The sequence below is a fragment of the Musca autumnalis genome, unplaced genomic scaffold, assembly GCF_047663935.1.
Source record: "Musca autumnalis isolate F117 unplaced genomic scaffold, ASM4766393v1 scaffold_167, whole genome shotgun sequence".
In the NCBI taxonomy this organism is placed as follows: Eukaryota; Metazoa; Arthropoda; class Insecta; order Diptera; family Muscidae; genus Musca; species Musca autumnalis.
Genome location: NW_027411719.1, coordinates 52,794 through 58,234, shown reverse-complemented (window position 1 = coordinate 58,234; position 5,441 = coordinate 52,794). Strand labels below are relative to the sequence as shown.

Here is a 5,441-nt window from a genome sequence, read left to right as displayed (position 1 = left end):
AATAATGTAATTAAAACAATACAAAATAGTTTTAAGCTTTCGTTTTATTATAATTCTATAATTTGTTAATTGTTAAAAAAAGACTCAATAAATATGAATTTGAAATGTGAATTTGAAAATTTTTCATACAAAAGCAATGGTCTATGTCACCCGCTAAATAATATCAGATCATCATGCAAAATTATAGGCATTTTCTTCAACCTAAACTCTTACCTCCAGCAAAATTTCGCGACTATTGAGCTGTAATTGCGACCTCTAGCGTGCTTATGATAACACTACAAACAAAAAACTGGATATATTAGACTGTAACTCTGTTATCTGATCACGTACATCAACTAAATTAACATCAATAGAAAGTTCAAGCGTTCCTCTTCCAAGTATAGCTTACTTTCCCGGAATGTGTCTTCCAGGAAAAAAGATATAAGATGTATATTAAAACTTTTCACAATTTTCACACAAAAGTTGTGGTCCATTTAACCCTCTAAATATTATCTGATCGCCATCTCAAATTGCAAGCTTCTTCTTTGTCATATACTCTTACCTTCTTTAAAATTTCGAGGCGATCGGACTATTATTGCGACCTACAGAGCAGCTACAAAATCGGATAAAAATTATGTTTTTGGTCCATTTCACCCGCTAAATATTTCACGATCATCACCAATTTAAATAGCGATCTATTCTGATGTGAAACCGACCTCCATACCAAATTTCGTGACAATCGGTCCATAATTGCGGCCTGGAGTTTGATTACAATTTATAATGGACAGACGGACACACGGACGGACGGACGGACAGACACACATCTCAAAATCGCTTTATCTCGCCGAGATATGAAGATTGGTATACCACATTGGGGGTCTCCGACGAATATTTCGCGGTGTTACATGAATTTTTACCAAAACAAACTTATAATACCCTTTCCACATAGTGGTGTAGGGTATAAAAATCTGGTTCTATTGATGGTAATCAAAATAATATAAAAACATTTTTAATTAATTTTAATAAGTAGAGTAGTGTATTATATTAATTAGTTCTTTATGGTACTACTTCATCATTTACAAATTGCAAAACAGGTTCTTCTTCATTCTCAATTCAAAGAAAATGAAAAAAAACATAAAAAAGCAATTGGCAAAGAAACAAAATTAATGCTTTAAACGTTTGCAAAGCCATATAAACCACAAAAATAAATTAAATCGATGCGTGTGTGTGCGTGTACATAATTATAAATTACCCACATTTACATCAGCCAAAGGGTGCACGCACGCTCTTTGGGAGCGTACATTTACATCAAAGTGAGGCAAAGAAAATTTTTGGGTCTCTCTTGTGCTCTCAATGAGCGTAAATTTGTTGTTGTTCACAACGTGTTACCATCAGTGTGACCAGATCTAAAAATCTGTTGCGGCTAAATCAGCATTAAAAAAATGCTAAAAAATGCTAAAAAAAAATATTAAAATGCCAAAAAATAATGCTAAATTTAAAAATGTATTTTTTAATAAAAAATAGTTTATTTTTTAAAATTTTGTATGCTATGTTGGCTTAGAAATGTATTTCTTTAGGATAAAACAATGTCATGTATTAATTCAACTATGTTGAGCCATGACAAACAACAAAAAACTATTTATTGAATAAAACAGAAACATAAAGATTCTTACATACGTAACAGAAAAAGTGAAGATTAAATTCAATATCACATTGGTTTGTACATAAATACATACATATACATATGTACATTTATCAAAAAAACTTAAAAATTTAAATCGCAATTTATAAGCATTTCAGTCCATTTTTAATATCAAGTGTTTACAAATGATACATTTTAATTATAAACTAAATACATCATCAAATGAATATTCTTCATCATTTTCCGAAGAGTCGGTCGAACTATCATACATGAATTTATCACATTTTTTTAAGAGATCGTTTGTAATTTTAAAACTTTCGCAACATTTATTTAACCTTTTCAAACCGCATCTAATATACAAAAGTGAATTCATAGTATTCAATATCATTCTATTTCTAATTTTTGTTTTTATAAGGTTCATTCCGCTGAAAACTCGTTCTACTTCTGCATTACTAAATGGTAAAACTAAAAACTTCATGACAAAAGAAGACAATTCATTGAAAGGGTTATCATTTAATGCATCTTTATATTCGTATACACTTATCCAGAAATCAATTGTTGAGTTTTTGTTTGTCCATTCATAAGTACTTAGCTTTTCCCATTGCTTCTCTAAAATTGTAATTTCATCAACTGTGAAATCCTTCATTTGTTCTTGAAAATGTTCATGTAATTTAATTTTGATAGTTTTTAAGCTGTTTTCTACAGAAAAAATATTTGTATTTTTAAGACTTAGAAAATTTGCTGGCAATCGTTGTCGAAGCTGATATATTAACTCGGCTATAAACTTTCGGCAAGTAACTCTTATTTCATGTTCTTCTTCAGAACTGATTATATCTTTCTTTGATTTTAAAAATTCTTCAAAGTTGTAATTAAAGTATGGTGTTGGAATAAAAAAATCTTCTAAAGGCGAATTTAACGGATCAAAAGTGTCAGATCGTAAAATAATTTGGTTTGAAAGGTCTTTCAAAAGCACATAAAGTTCGGATAGCAACAGAGAAGGGTCAGCATTATTACTTTCAAACATTTTATTTAATTTTTGTACATCTGACAGCAAATATTTTAAAAACTTTAAATATAATAAATTCTTGTCAGAGTACAATTTTTTTAAAATTTTGGCTTGATGACATTTTTCTCCCGTTGCGGCAATTTCAAAATGAGTTTTCAACTCTAGCCATTGACTTTCTATACGATTTACAGCAGTTTCAATTGACAACCATCTAGTGTCACAAGCTCTTACCAGTTTCAATGGTTGCATGTCATCATTAATCGCAGCGTAAATGCTTTTATAATGATTTTGTCTTAAAGCAGATTTGGAAAACCAATTGTAAGTTTCTCTCACTAAATACTCAATTTCATCAGGTAGAGTATTAGATGCTGAAGACACTGACAACTGAATTGAATGACAGACACAGGGAACTAGTATTATGTTTTTATTTTTTTCACGTAGTTTTGTTATCACTCCACGGTTAACTCCAGTCATTACAGTGGCATTATCAGTTCCTAGTCCCACCATATTTTCAATTTTTAGATTAAAATCCTTAAGAACTTTAAAAATGGCTTGACATATTCCATTGGCTGACGCGTCATCAAGTGCACATAGATTTAAAAATGTACTTACAATTTGCTTGGCAGACTTACTGTAATAACGTATTACTATACCCAAATATTTATTAACAGTTATGTCTGTGGATTCATCTATAATCAGACTGTAAAAGTTGTCTCTAATATCTTCAGCCAATAGTTGTTGAAAATGGGGAGCCAAAACCGACTTAATGATGGCAGTACACTTTGTCCGACCCAATGTCATGCCAACGGCGGCCTTGCTATCAGCTAATATATTTCTTTGCAAACGGACTAAATGATCCGCTGTCCTTATAGTAGTGTGTACCGCTACAAATAAAGCCTCTAACAATTCAGCTTCTTTTACTTTGGAATTGCTGCTTAATATTGAAAAATCGAGTGTTTTTTGATTGTTCTTTGTAAAAGGCGATGCTGCTGCTAAATGTCTAGTAGATTTTCCATGAGTAAGAAGTGTACTTAGTTTTGGTTTTAAAGTACACTGACAGTATTTACACTTTACCTCCTGGTCGTTTAGCTCGACAATCCACTTACATAGTCTCGGATCCTGTAACCAGGTTTTTCTTGGTTTTTGGGTATATTTTCTGAAATATTTATATGATTTTTAATACATTTTCAACACACGGAATAAGTTCTAATTTACCTTTTACTGGTGCTGGGCCGGCATGTGTTTTCAGCGGAGTCACTGCTAAGTTCGTCAATATCCAAATCAGTTGGGTCACTTCTTTTAAGATACCTTTACAAATCATTGAAATTGATTAAATGTACACAAATTTAATTACAATTTTTAGTTAAATACTAACCTTTCCATTTTTTACGTTTTTGGTTTTTATTTTATTTGCTTATTCATATTTTTATTCCTTTAAATCGGAGCAATAATCCACGGAAGTTTCCTGTTGTTTTTAATTGCTTATTTCTCGCACGCATTCTTGACGTAAACAAAAACAAACAACATCTTCATTTGTTCGTTGTTGTGAGCTGTTCAAACAGCTGTTCTATTGAGCTGTGATGCCATATTTTATTTTTTTTAATCACTACGCAAATGGTTGCCATGTACATAGGTATGGCCTTAGGTCATTACCTAATTAAGTGCATGGCGTTATTCAAAAAATCAAAAGTAACATTCATTGAAATACATGTATTTTACTATTGTTCTAAATAACGCAACGCACATACGTAACTAATTAGGCAAAAGTTCTAAAAAAGTACTACAATATTTAAGATTTTTGGGATAAAATAATGCTAAATCAATAATTGGAAAATGCTAAAAAAAATGCTAAATGCTAAATGGAAATTCGGCGGCTAAATTCAAAAAAATAATGCTAAATTTAGCTGCGAAAATGCTAAAATGGCCACACTGGTTACCATCTACACAGGCTGTGAGCGATAACAAATTTACGCTCACTTAGAGCACATGGGCTCTCTTGTGAGTCACAATGCCTACCATTGATTTACATATTCACGTATACAACATGTGGAGAGAACAAAACAATTTAGTCTCAACTGAGCAGGCAATGAAGAAGGTTGTGTGTCGCTTCTTTTGTTTTTTGTGTATGCGTCCCCTTAGAGAAATGACTATTAAGCATGTTATGTCTCCAATACTAATGCAAACAACGTAATGTCCGTTGGTAACCCATGATGCTGATGTACATGGAACTAATTATCAACTAGAAATTGCATATTAAATTGTTTTTATAAATCAGGTATCGGCACTAATACAAACGCATTGTTTGCGGTCTCACGCATATGACTCTCTCTCAGTCTCTCCACAAACAGCGCGTGCGTTAATGCATTGCTAAAATTAAAAATCATTGAAACAAGCGACAATAGAACCTTATTCATTGACTTCTGAACGAAGACTGAGTGGTGGTTGTTCTGCTGTTATTCTCATCAAGGGCACGTGTGCGCCTTTTTGCCGGATGCTGTTATAAATAATGATGTTGTGGCAGTATACAGTTTTAATGGACACATGGTTATATGCAAGGGACAACTTGAGCTAAGAGTCTAGATCGTTGAAATAATTGATTTCTTGGTATCCACTTAAGAGATCTCAAATGCTTATTATCCTTACTAGTTCCATAAAACCAAACGCCATAATGTTCAATGTGAAATCATTCTGCTGTAGCTTTTAAGCAACACAAATTCCCAGCTAACCGGTAACTACCATCTAGCTGTGCTTGTGTATTGTTGTTGCAGTATGTATTTAAATCAGATTAAATATCACATACATTTTTGGCCAATT

General features: G+C 32.1%; 1 long non-coding RNA gene across 1 annotated transcript; it reads right to left on the bottom strand.

The window, feature by feature from the left end:
- Window positions 1-1,485: 1,485 nt before the first annotated feature.
- LOC141391857 (uncharacterized) lies at window positions 1,486-4,773 on the bottom strand. Its single transcript, XR_012409730.1, has 3 exons — window positions 4,003-4,773; window positions 3,843-3,935; window positions 1,486-3,783 (listed from the first exon to the last, which is right to left on the bottom strand). It is a non-coding gene; the product is annotated as an uncharacterized lncRNA (long non-coding RNA).
- Between the last annotated feature and the right edge of the window lie 668 nt (window positions 4,774-5,441).